Source organism: Arachis ipaensis, chromosome B4, assembly GCF_059453495.1.
Source record: "Arachis ipaensis isolate K30076 ecotype BB chromosome B4, ASM5945349v1, whole genome shotgun sequence".
Classification (NCBI taxonomy): Eukaryota; Viridiplantae; Streptophyta; class Magnoliopsida; order Fabales; family Fabaceae; genus Arachis; species Arachis ipaensis.
Window position 1 is genome coordinate 123,074,605 of NC_142439.1, and position 13,105 is coordinate 123,087,709.

The 13,105-nt window shown below is 30.7% G+C and overlaps 1 long non-coding RNA gene across 1 annotated transcript; it reads left to right on the forward strand.

The window, feature by feature from the left end:
• Positions 1–220: 220 nt before the first annotated feature.
• LOC110270750 (uncharacterized) lies at positions 221–1,732 on the forward strand. The gene is made up of 5 exons (XR_002360389.2): positions 221–311; positions 430–610; positions 711–791; positions 871–976; positions 1,139–1,732. It is a non-coding gene; the product is annotated as an uncharacterized LOC110270750 (long non-coding RNA).
• The last annotated feature ends 11,373 nt before the right edge of the window (positions 1,733–13,105 follow it).

A 13,105-nucleotide genomic window follows, 5' to 3' on the forward strand; every position in this document is an offset into this window, starting at 1 on the left:
GATTTTTACTTGTTTATGGGATTTTGTGTGTGGAGGTTTTAGAAAACCTCCATAACATATTTTATTTATGGCAAAATATAAAACTCCATTGATTAATACTAGTTTAAATTTCTGAGCCCATTTGTCCAAACAAATAATGAGTCCCTAATCTACTCAAATCAAACCCAAACCAATTTCAGTCCAAACAAAACTTGTCCAAAAAATTAAAAAAGGAAGAAGAGTGAGATCTAATGAAATTCTAGATCTACTTGTTACATCTCTTCGCCATTGTCACCGTCAAGCTTGCCGTAGTGTTTGAGATCAGAGGGAGAGTAAGCTTGTCGCTGCTATCATTCATCGTCGTTGTTACCATTCATCGTCGTTGCTACTTTCCAATTCTTTCAACTTTTCAACTACATTAACACTTAATTTCCGCGTTTTCAATCGCAGCGCATGAATCTCACCGCAGTCAAAAACGCCGACGAAGTCATGGAGAGGTACGTCGAGGACTCGCCTGCAATCCTCCCTCCTCTTAGGGATTGCTACCTCACGTGCTGTGGCAGCGCGCCGTTACATGAGAAGCTTAGCCTCGTGTACGTTGGAACAGTTGTTTTTGCCATAGCTTGTCCAGGTGAATTTTTCGTTGCTTTTTTTTTTCCTTGTGTAATTAGATTAAGTTCTTTTTTTCTCTCAGCTCTAAAGCTTGAGTCTAATGTGGCTTTCGTTGGTAGGTTGCATCTGTGGATGATCGGAGTCTAATTATGATTTTTGTTACTGATGGCAAGAAAGTTTCACGCCAAGACATTGAGCTTGTAAGCAAATCCTACTAGCTTGTCAGGAAGCTAATTTAAAAAAATATATATAAAATCTTAAAACAAAATTTGTTTACAGATGTAGAATTTGATAGAAAGGTGCCTCCAATTATATATGAACAAAGGTGAAGTTGTGAAAACATATTTTACCAGAACAAGGATAGATCCTGGATTTACAACTCTAGGTATCCATCTTGAAATTCTCTATCATGTAATTTATGGTTTTCATCCTTTTAGTAATATAAATAGTTGATTGTATGAGTTATTCAATTTTTATTTGAACAGAATGGTTATTTGTTACCTAAATTATTGATGTAATTTGTTTGATTTCTCTACCCTGTATTTAGTATGGCAGAAGCTGGAAGAAGAGAATGATGATTTGTTCAATCATTTCCACCCCGGTATCACATTTTCACTCTCATTTTCTGGTACTTTTTTTAAGTCTACCTTTTGCTATGATTGATGTCATAACCTGTATTATTCAATTTTCTTTAAAGTGGTATCTTCTTTACTAGCAATAGTTGTGAAGAATAATTTTTCTTATTAGGTTTTAATCAACACAATGTAGTAAATACTATCTAAATTATTTCTAATATGCTGTTAGCTCTACCGTGTACTTTCAGAAGGTGGTTTAAGAAAATGGTTGGTTCTACTTTTCTAGTACTTGCTACAAATTCCTATTATTAGGGGTACAAAAAATATGAATTTTCTGCAGATATTGGTTATTTATTCGGGGATACAAGTGAGCATTGCAGGTTTTCCTTACCATCTATTCATTCTTGTTTACTTTTTAGTTTTACCACACTTCTGCCTTTAAAATTTCACGTTTATAAACCTACTTAAATACTAATGAATTTTATATTTTTGAAATTCTAGCACATTTAAGGACACTCGAACAAGAGGTGCTCTTGTATTTATTCTTGGGTTCTGGATGCTGGATCTTGCCAACAATACTTTGCAGGTAAGGTCAAAGAATTAGAATGTGCTTCTTTCTATTATCTTTATATTGATGAAAGAAAGTAAGTTTTTTAAAAAAATACTAGTCATGACATGTAATTCTAGCAATTAAAGCTATCTAGCAGATTTCCTTATAAAATCAATTTGTTTGAAACAAGTCACAATAATTTGTTTTACTTTTTTATGCTGAAGAGTTATTATAGGAGAAGGGATCCTTAGGATGGCGTAGAACAACTCATGTGAATGGTCTCTCAGAAGAATGAGGATTCTATCTTTTTACAGAAGCATGCTTTTTTTTTATCATATTTGTATTTTGTATAGGTTTTACTTGAAGTTAATGCTTATTTTCTGCTGATTGGTATTATTTATTTCTTACATGAGCAGATGGTTCCCTTTCCTGACAAATAAAGCTTGCTGTGAAGCCTGTGCAATCTTAAAGTCGCATTTCTTATTGCTGTGGTGGGTTATTATCTGATATCATTTTATATATTGTTAGATCATATAAAAATATGTAAATTTGATTGATTTAAGTTGTTTATTTCATACCAATTTGATTTATGAAATTTGTTTAAATTTCTGTTAATTCTATACTAATTACTACTTTTTTTAAGTTAAATAATTTTTAGTTTGATTGATGTAATTTTTTCAATCAATAATAGTAGTTTATAGCTGTTAAATAGGTTTAGTTTTAATTTTAAATTGTTTGCAACCGTTCAGTTTGAAGCAAATTCTTTTTTTGAAAATTCAGTTTTTGTGGGGGTTTTAAACTGCCACAAAAATTTCCAAAAACTGCCAAAATAATCAACTCAAAACCCCCCACAAAGTAGACAAAGAACCGCCATTAAATTATGTTCTGGGGGTTTTGCAAAACTGCCACAAATAAGCTCGTGGCACCTCAAATTTTGGAAGTTTGGGGAACTCCCACTAACTTTTTAAATCAGAAAAAAAGTGCCACAAATCAACTTGAATCTTATAATATCCTTCTTATTAATTAATTATATTAATCTTCTATTGCAATACATTTTTTATCTACTTCACACATTATCTTTTCTATCTTCTTTTACTTTTTTTAATTGCTCTTTTTACTTTATTTTTAATTGTTTATTTTACTTTTACTTCTCATATATAGATTTATTATAATTCATCATAGGTTCTTTTTGGATTTAAGTAATTTTTTAGGTTATATTTTACTATTGATGCTTTTATTTTGTTTAGTGTATTTTTTTAGTCTGTGTTTAATATAATAATCTATAAATATCTATTCTATTATATAAAAATTAAATTTCTGCACTTAATGATAAAGTTGTCGTGGCATGTTTCTGATGGTGTTATTTTTTTATTTCTTTTAACTCATTAAATTCATTTTATTATAATAAATTAATTATATCAACTAATTGATTTGGTTAATTATTTAAATATCATACAATTTATTATAATTTCTATCAATCAATTAATTGTAATTCAAAATTGAATGATTATTTTGTTACGAAATTATTATTTCTGAATCTATTTATGGATAATACATATATTAATTATAATCGCAAATTAAACTATTTTACATTAAATGACTTAATTATATAATGGTCTTCTCATTTATTATCATAAATGCTTAATTAAGTAAGTCATTATTACTTTTGATTTAGAATTAAATGAGAATAAAACCAAAGTTACTATTTTATTTGGCCTTTAGGGTTTAATGGATGTCACACTCAAATATAGTGACTTCCGGATTTTGGTCTCCAACACCTCAAATTAAAGCCACCTCCGTAACTTTTTTTCCATAAAAGGAATTGCGATTCAACTCTATCAAGGATACAGAAGGTTTTCAAAGAACAAGGGAATGGTCTGAATTCGCATGAGTTCTAAATGTTCGAACTTACGATGTTGATTCAGTTGGTTGTCATCACGAGAATGACTCTAATCTATACGTGTCTAAGGACTTGAATAGATTAAATATTATTTAAATAATTTATTTTTAATATTGGTATTTAATTAAATTAGTTTTGGAGAAATTTAAATTGTTGACTCAATTTATATATTACAACTATTCTTTTTGAATATATTATTTTTACATTTTTTGAAATAATTTTTTTTCTGATTTTTAAGTTTATTTTCTTTCTTGGATATATGTATCACCTTTTTTTCTCATTTTATATTTCAGATTAGTAATGTAATTATTAAAAAAAATGTATTTAAAAAAAAATAAAAACATCACTATTTAAAAAAAAGAGAGATACGTGAAAAAAGGAAAAACGAAAAATTAAAATATTATTATTTAAAAAACTATTAATATGCGTATGAATGGGGTCGAGATTGAGGAATATATATATGGATATAAAAAATAAAAAATTATTTCACGATTGTAGAATAAAAAATAATCATATATATAAAACGAAATAATTATAACAAAAAATAATTAATATACGTGATTTAAATGCTTTTAATAATCGGTAACATAGAGTTTAACAAAATATAATTCCCATATTTTTTATTTATGTATATGTATAGAATTTTATATATATATATAGAGAGAGATAGAATTATTTAACAAAATTAATATATACATATACATAAATAAAAAATTATTATAATTTCAAGAAATTACATATGAATTCTTTTTTTTCTCAAATAAATTTATTCTAATTATATTACAAATAGCTCATGAATAATGCATGATTATATTAATTTAAGAAAATATCTTCATTATAATTATATCAAATTAAGTTTCAATGCGTTATTAAACGACTTATCAATCATCGATATTTTTAATCATTCTAATTATATCAATTGATATAGTTCTAATTCTCATTCAAGTGCAATAATTTTATTAGGAGATAGTTGATACACACATTAATAATGACCCATTTAATTTGATTTCAATTAGTGAATAATAATAATAATAATAATAATAATAATAATAATAATAATAATAATAATAATAATAATAATAATAATAAAAGGTCTACACGGTACATACATTATATTTTAAAAAGGTAAAATATATTTTAAAAAAATTAGGATAGCAATAATCACTTGTGATTAATATCAATATCAATAATTAATTTTTATAATTATTTTTATACAACTAAAGGCTACATATAGTGTATTTTATATCGTAGGGACACAAGATTAATTAGATAACAAATTAAATTTTAATTAATATGTTTTATTTTCTACTCATATTTTTTATTAATTATTTTACTTTTTATATTTACGGTAAATATTGAATGTAAAAAAAATAATATTGAATGTTATCTATTTTATTTATTTAGAGTCATAATTAAATTTGATATAATTATAACAAGTATCTAGAATTAATAATAACATGATACTATAATTTTAAGTTGTATAATATAATAAAAAATATAGCAATTTATGATGCTTTCTATAGAGCAATAATATTATATATATTTATATATCTTATCTTTTAGCTCTTTCCTAAAAATATTGGAATATAATTAATGTAGATAACATATATATTGAGTAACCATGTCTATTGAATTAATCATAAAAGTTAATAAAATCTAATGGTATAAATTTCACCTAATTGTAGTAAATATTTCCATTGTTTATTATTTTTCATACCTATGGGCTACTAACTATGATTCTATCAACAGTGTTACATTACATATGGTAGATTATGTAATGAAAAAGGTTATAGAAAGTCCTATCCAAATTTGATAAGAACAAAATGACTTACATAGAAATAGTTCTCATGGATGATAAGGTAAGTTGATTATTTTTCATGATTCTTTCAAGTGATACTAGGTCCATTTTATAAATATTTTTTGTTCATATTTTAAGTTTATTTGATAAGTAAACTCTTGTACGAATCAAAGACAATGTGATTTTATAGATTTATAACTGCTAATAGCCTTTATATTTAATTTGTTTTATAGTGTGATAATAGCCAATATATTTGTTGGTGGATTTAACTATTACTATATTATTTATGATCACAGTTAGTATATATGCCTGATTTATTGAAGAAAATAGATTATTAAAACTGATTAATAACTATTTTAGAGTTAATCTAATTAATATTAGATTAAAAAAAATAAACAATGCATAACATGTTATTTTTTTATTAATCAAATTATTATAATTTAAATTAATTTAAAAAAATAATTTAAAATTATAATTTCAATTTTATCACGTACATGGCACGAATAATTATACTTATTAACTTTTATAAACTATTTTTAAAAAGTAAAAGCTTTACTAAACTAAGCCTTAGCAAATTATTTTGGGTATATCATGCTAGGCTCTAGGTCAAGCGATTTAAAAGGAAGGACGGAAGTAAAAGTCCATAACTTCATATAAAAACTATTTGAGAAATTGAAGGCTCTATACACAGAACCCAATTTAAATTATATAGATAGATTTCTGAAAACACAAGCTACCTCACAAAAGTAAATTGAGTTTTATAGGTGAGTTTCACTCCCTTAAAGTTAGGGGCAAAGCCGAAAGATGCCCTAAAAATTAAGGAGCAAGAGGTAGGTATATTTATATATATTGAAAATTTTAGATATCCATTTTCTTTAAAACAAAATAAAAATTCTCCTAAGTCTATCAAAATTTGCGAAATTATTTCGAAATATATGAATATTATATTAATTATTATTCTTTGATATTTTATTATTTTAGGATTGTTAAAAAATAAATAAATAAAATTATATATTTACACTTATATTTTTGTATTTTATATTTTTATACTTTATTACATATTTCGTTATCAATAAAAATGAGATAGGTATACAAATATCTCATTTACAAACAGAATTTCAAAAAAAATAATGTTTACACATATCTTATTTGCAATGGCAAGATTGAAACAACTAAAAAAAAATAATATTTACATACATTTTTCATCTATAGAAATTTTTTATATAATTTCTTATGATTTAGATTGTATCAGTTTAGTTTTATTTTCTATCTAATACAATTTCATTTAAATAATTACAAAATTTACATTGTATCGATTTGAATTTATTTTAAATTTATCTCATTCAAACTACTGTAATTTAATTTGATTAACTTATTTGATTTTTAAAAAAGTAAAAATTTAAAAATTTTAAAACTTAAAATGTGGATGCAAAATTTGGATTAGATATAATTTAAATTACACAAATTAAAATAAAACTAGGTATTTTTATCCGTAATAATATTACGCAAATATAAAGCTTTTAAAATTATGTAGGTTTTATTCTAATATTATAGATTATGGTACAAGAAATTTATAAAATTAAATTATTTTTACAAAAAAATTATAAAAGACAAAAATTTTTATTGACTAAGAAGATGGTAAATTTTGTAATCATTTGATTTTTTTATCTAGAGACCTTCATCTATATATTATTACAAAAAATACCAAAAAGACTTATAATAAAATATATTATTATAAAAAATATTTAAAAACAATAAAAATCAATATAAAACTATCTAAAATTATCTTTTTTATATTTATTAATTAATAATAAATTAATTAAATCATATTATAAAAATATAATTATAAATATTATGTATATAAAATTATAAATCTTAAATTAAATAAAATAATTTTTAATTATTATATTCCTAACATTATCGCACTACTATTCACCATGGTTATGATTATTAGGAATAGGACTGAACTAAATGAAATAGAGACAAGATCACCTACCTGTGGTCCATCTCCAATTCTTCATTTATATGTGATGATAGAAACTAAAGTGGAACAATAAGGCATCTACGTGTCTATTATCTATGCAACGACGACAATCTTCTGATGAAGGCACATAAAACGCATAATAATAATTTGCATTGGGTGTATCGGTTTTTTTATTTTTTCCTCAAATCACTTATATCTTGAGTTAAGATAAATATATTGATGAATAATGTTACGGGCTAGTAATTTTTGTGATTAGTAACTATCAAATAATCATTAATAATAATTTAATGGTGTGAAATTGGTGTGAGATTTCATCCAATAACTCACCTTTTTCTACTGATTACATGGTCAAAATTCAATAAAATTGATGCCTCCTAAACTTATTAGTTCCACAAATCATTCGAAACATGCATGGTTCCTTCAAACAATATACAGAGATAATTTAAAGCTATATAATGCTATAATGCTAATTGGTTGATGAAATTGGTAGTTTGATATCTATATTTTCAAGCTCTATAGATAATTTAAAGGGAAAAAATACTGATAGTATTTATTTGTTGTACCTGTAACATTTTATTTATCAAAATATCACGTTTCTGACTGCGTTATTCTGATTATTCGAGTATTATGACGACTCTTAAAAATATTTAATACTAAAATATAAGCATATTTAAAATTTAAATCAAAATTTTCAAAATATACATCCATACTTACAATATAAATTGTAATACTCACAAAAAATACGTGTGTGTATATATATATAAGCATTTTATATCAAAATTCTATCCCTCTTATAGAACTTGCAAAATTAAAGGTGAGGAAAATATAAATACTAAAACAATGCAAAATATCGTCTAAACAGAGAAAAAATAAGCTCTTCCGAACTTCGTTGTTTATAACCTGAAATTGAAAAGACCTGTAGGGGAGTGAGAACATCATTATCGCTAGTTCTCACTATTGGGTTAGAGAATTACTAGGATACGTGAAAATAAAACCGTTATAGTGATTAATAACCACCTTATGCATCTTCTCAAAACCAAAGACTTAATATCGAAATTCCGAAATCCTTTTTAAAAGAGAAACTGTTAATTCTTCAAAAATCCAAAAGTCTTTTTAAAAGTTTTTTTTCCTAGACAGTATGAATGACCAAGCTCTTCCAAGCATAGGTTCATTAAGTCCATACTGAACCAGTTTAATTTTTCATACTTTTCTAAACCAAAAACACAAACCAAACACGGCCTTCGGCCCATCTCATAATCAATCACGGCCCTAGGCCCAAACAACTCAATCCACAACCAATCCACCCAATTTTCAATCACAAACACAAGTAAGGTCCAAGCACAATTAAGCAGTCACTTCAAGTAGAGCTGTTAGGAATTAAACATAATTATTCACATAGGCAAACCAATTACAATATACACTCCCAAACAATGTTACATAGATGCATATGATGCATGCTTGTCCTAGTGGCTGATGAGTCTCATCTGTTGGTTATAAAGCTAACCCGACAAGTCCTAGTAGCTAACCATTGGACTGTCCCTTTGTCGTGCATCCCCACCTCGAGTAATTTTCAATCATATATATAACACCCACACTGGTGTTTATCTAAGGAGGGGGGCGAGCTCATCCAGAACTTTCACAATGTCCGGCCACACTTACGACATAGGGTCAACAGAGTATTGAGTCTCAACCTGGAGCACGTGGTGGCTAACCAATGCTTTCACCTAGGGAAACTCATATCTCAGATATTTGCAAGTGCATAAAATCACATTTGTCAATCAATAATCATGTACATGTACATACCTAGCCATAATTCAATATTCATCACTGTCATCCAGCTCATAACATAATCCATAACCAGCCATGATTCATTATCAAATACAGCCATTTGGCTCATAACATACACAACACTTCCTTCACAATCCATCTCAAGTTAAACCATCATTCATGCCATATAATACTTTTTTCTCAAATCACTTTTCTTTGAAAACAACAATCAAATTCATCTTTGTCTCAATTTCGAATTCTCATTTCACAAATAGTTTCAAGCTCATAGGCCATTTTTTCTCAAAGTAAGTTCCCTTTTCAAAACAAAGCCACCATTGACATCATCTTTCCAAAACTTCCAAAACTTTCAAAACTATGCCAAATTAAAAATCTCTTCTGAAGGATTCAAAATCATCCATCCTAAAATAGGGTTTGGTAATAAAATTTCTCAGAGTCTCAAGACTTTAGGGGAGAATAACATAACTCATTTTCTCAAATAAGTTTAAAATCTGTAAAACCTCAAGTTCTTGATTTGAGTAATAAAAATAGATTCTAGGCCAAGCCGAGTCGTGTAATCAATTACTCCAACCACATTTTCAAAACCATTTCTTCCACTTGAACCAAAACTAATTTCAACCCCTTGATAAAAATCTGAAGCATTTCGAACGGCTCGAAAATCATATTAGTTTTGCTAAACCAGAATTCAAAGAATACTTTAAAACTTTTTTAAAATGTCAAAAAATGAGATTTGTCAATCAAAATCAAACTTCTTTCAAATTCATAAAAATTCCTCCAAATAAAAATCTTTAAGTCAAATTCAAAACATTAATCTTTTCACCTTTAAAACAGTCTTAAAGCATAAATCTCTTCCGAATGACTTACACCAAAAAACATAATATTTTTCTTAGGAAACAAGGCTAAGTCATAATTCTCTTTTCAATAATTCTTTCCAAAACACAAGTTCATCACTTTCATAAATAATTTAGGTAAAGATAATAAAATTCTTAAATTCACAATTCTCCAAGTAAAATGGTAAAGACCTTAAATTCATAATTTTTCAAATAACATTTCAAATAAAGTCTCAAATTTTATAGAAATTTCTACGGCACCTCCCATAAAATTTGGACTCTGCCACCCTTTTCAGGTCCCAACCAAACCATTCCACAACCCTCTTTAACGGGTTCAAAACCAAATCAGTTCAAAATCAAGCTGAATCCAAAAATGCATACCATTTTCATATTTCCAAAAAACCAACTAAAACTCAAATCAATCTCCAACGGATTAAACTCGATTTCAAAACTTTAGAAGAAATAACTTTAAAGGAACACTTCAAAAATAGTCCATTTCACAAAACCAACAACAATTCACTCAAACAAGCATTTATATCCGTCAAAGACAACCAAACAATACGTAAGACTTATATAATCACTAAGATCACATTTCTCACATTAATGTCCATATATAACAACTCCAAACTTCATAATTATAGAGTTTGAATAAAAACTTTAATTTATTTTAAATCCAAATAATCAAAATTATTTCTTATTATCTTCAATAAAATAATTTATGAAATTAAAATTATAAATAAATAAATAATTTAAAATTAATTCATAATAACCTTTTTTTTTTAAATTCTGGGTCTTACCGTACCCGTCCTTTGTTGATATGGAATTTAAAGGGGGAAAAAATACTAGTAGTACTTTGCTGTACCTGTCCTTTATTAATATGGATTGACTCAGCTCGAATCTATTAAGTTCATCAAATAAAATAGTAGGGAAATTATTTTAAAAAAATATAACTTGAGTCCAGCAAATTGAACTATAAATGTGCTATTATTATACTGTTTTGAATTATTATAAACTAGCTATATATGTATATATATTATTATGGCATAATAATATTATTGGCCAAGGATTTGAGAAACCATCTATTACGGCCTGGCCTAAAAGGGGACTTGGGCCGACCCGACCCACCTACCATCCGACCTGAACGGTCGGACGATGCGCCCATATCCGACTCGCACACGCGTCCGGGACAGCTGGCTACCACAGCTGTATAGGGAAGCTTCGAAGAAGGTGGGTTCTGTCTTCGTGGGACCCACATCTGACATAGTATATAAGGGGAGGGTCCTACCCCTCTCCCAAGGTACGTCACACATTCTACCTAACCCATTTCTCACCTGCACACTAACTGACTAGAGTGTCGGAGTGTCTTTGCAGGTGACATCCCCTCCTTCCACAACGAGAGCTCGGCTGCCCGGTAGACCGGATCCAAGCACGATCGTGATCGAAGCGTTCCCAGTTCCACATATTTCACCCGAACCATCCGATAACCGCACAACCGAACATTGGCGTCGTCTATGGGAAACGCCTAAATGGACGTCGTGCCGGGCACCGGAGACCAAGGCCGAGGAGCCGGAGCAGAGGGGGCAGCCTCCGTCGCCTCGCCAAGAGGACGGCGAAGGTCCCCCCGACAACGCACTGAACCACACACAAGGACGCGACCCTTCGGAGGAACTGGCGACGACAGCGCCAGAATAATGCAGGAGCTACGCCACAGGGTCCAGAACCTGGAACGGCAGCTGGCCGACCAGGAGCACGACCGACGAACCACCGATCCTAGCTACTCCCCATCTCCTGAAAGCCGAGGGAGAGACTCCCACCGAAGTCGTCTACGACACGCCTCCGCATCCCGAACAGAAGCGGAGAGCACTCGAGAAGAGTCACCCATCTCGAGAAGACGAAATGACACAATCATCTACTCCCGAGGCAAGGAAACGCGCTACACTGGACGAGATCGCGAAGACGGGGAAGAGAGGTCCGAGAGGACACGGCGACCCGTGATAATGGGCGCCACCCCATTATATCGATCCATCCTCGAAGTTCGGTTGCCGAAGCACTTCGACAAACCAACGGACATGAGGTACGATGGAACCCAAGACCCTCTGGAACACCTCACAGCCTTCGAAGCAAGGATGAATCTGGAGGGAGTAGGGGACGAGGTGAGGTGCCGAGTCTTCCCGGTGACCCTGGCAGGACCCGCGATCAGATGGTTTAACGGCCTCCCGCAGGGGTCCATCTATGGGTTTTCGAACATCAGCCGTGCCTTCCTAGCCCAATTCACAACACGAATAGCAAAGGCAAAGCACCCGATCAACCTTCTGGGGATAACCCAGAAACAGGGAGAGCCGACCAGAAAATACCTGGACCGATTCAACGACGAATGCTTGGAAATTGACGGCCTAACCGATTCGGTGGCCAGCCTTTGTCTGACGAACGGCCTCCTCAATGAGAACTTTCGAAAGCACCTTACCACGAAACCAGTTTGGACGATGCACGAGATCCAAACGGTAGCCAAGGAGTACATAAATGACGAGGAAGTCAGCCAAGTCGTGGCTTCCAATAAACGCCACTCCGGCTACAACCAACCTAGGCAACAAGGTAATGGAGAAAGACAAAAAGAACAAGCCAGGGAAGGAGAGCCGAGCAAGGCACCCATGCCATTCCTCCGGGTCGGGAAATTCACCAACTACACTTCGCTCACTCTTTCCATCATGGAAGTTTATCAGCAAATTGCCGAGAAAGGAATCCTGCCGAAGCCCCGACCACTCAAGGACCGTACGGGGGGAAACAAGAACTTCTATTGTGACTATAACAAGGGCTATGGTCACCAAACATAGGACTGTTTTGACCTGAAAGATGCACTAGAACAAGCGATAAGGGAAGGTAAACTAATAGAATTCTCCCATCTTATAAGGGAGCCGAGGAGGCGTCATCGCGACCAAGACGAAGAAGGCAAAACCCGGTCGGCAAATCGGCGACAAGAGCCAGAAGACAGAGATCACGGCCTCACCGTGATAAACGTAGTGACAGCCAAAAATGTCGTACCAAGGTCGCGATCAGCGCACAAGAAAGATGCTAAGGTCTTGGCGGTCTCCTCC